Source organism: Chrysochloris asiatica, unplaced genomic scaffold (assembly GCF_000296735.1).
Source record: "Chrysochloris asiatica unplaced genomic scaffold, ChrAsi1.0 scaffold00549, whole genome shotgun sequence".
Lineage (NCBI taxonomy): Eukaryota > Metazoa > Chordata > Mammalia > Afrosoricida > Chrysochloridae > Chrysochloris > Chrysochloris asiatica.
The window spans coordinates 293,305-294,395 of record NW_006409067.1 but is presented as its reverse complement, the minus strand read 5'-3'; positions in this window follow the sequence as shown (position 1 = coordinate 294,395).

Sequence of the window (1,091 nt, the reverse complement as noted above, 5' to 3'; positions counted from 1 at the left end):
CATTCCTGACGCTATCCTGTTCTGGATCGAAGTCCTAGTTCTCCAGGGCACTCTCTCTGATTTCTTACCAGACGAAATCTCTCTGTCGACAGTCTTTCTTCTCTGCTGGCGAGTCCTACTTGCACATACTCCCTTAGATATACCTCCATGTTAACTTGCAACCAGGCCTTCCTTGCCCCCTTCAGGGCTCTATCTATCATCCTTGCACTAGGTCTGTCTCATGAGCAATTTGTTTGTCCTTGTTGCTGTTTTTGTTTTTGATATTTCCTGTTGGGCATTCTTTCAACAAGTATCTTCTATTCTTCTATCAGTTCTAGGGTGGTCTACTTATCCTGTTTAAGTAGAAATGTCCAACCTCAGAAGGTTCTGGACAGGGATCAGGGTTCCATCAAGGCTCCACAAGAAGTCTATTTCACTGGGCATCTTCTAGAACCCCTTTTAAGTATTCCAGAGTTTCAGGAATCAGGTTTGATGATATACACTTTTTATGCCACCCAAGTGTCTATTTTAAAATAATAGGCAAAGGCATTCAATATTCATTAGACAATCAAAAAATCTTAACATTATTTCACCTCTTTTAGCCATTCAGAATATGTCTCAATCACTGTATCACAGAGGACTGTTGTTCCAAGATTGAGCACACATCACAATTTACCTCTGCCCCATTTAGCCCATGCAAACCTACCTATGTGTCCTGCTATTTACATTGTTCTTCCATTCCCCTTCCACTTCTTGTGTATTACCTTCCCAAACACCCAAACCATGATGTGTCTATCCCTTACCCAGTGCTCTACCATCCCCTCCTTCCTACACCTGGTAACAACAAATACATTTTTTTGTTGTTTTTGTTTTTCCTTTTAATATGGGTATCTCTTCTTAAGGTTTACAATAACAGTCATATGCAATATTTGTCTTTTTTTATAACTGACTAATTTCACTCAGCATAATGTTGTCAGGGTTCATCCACGTTATACAATGTCTTGTAGCGTCCTTGTTATTTGTTTCTTTTTTAGTCTTTTCTGGAACAGAAAGAATTATCCTTTTCCTACAGAGCTATTGTATTCCACTGTAAGCCAATAATAGGAGGTGAA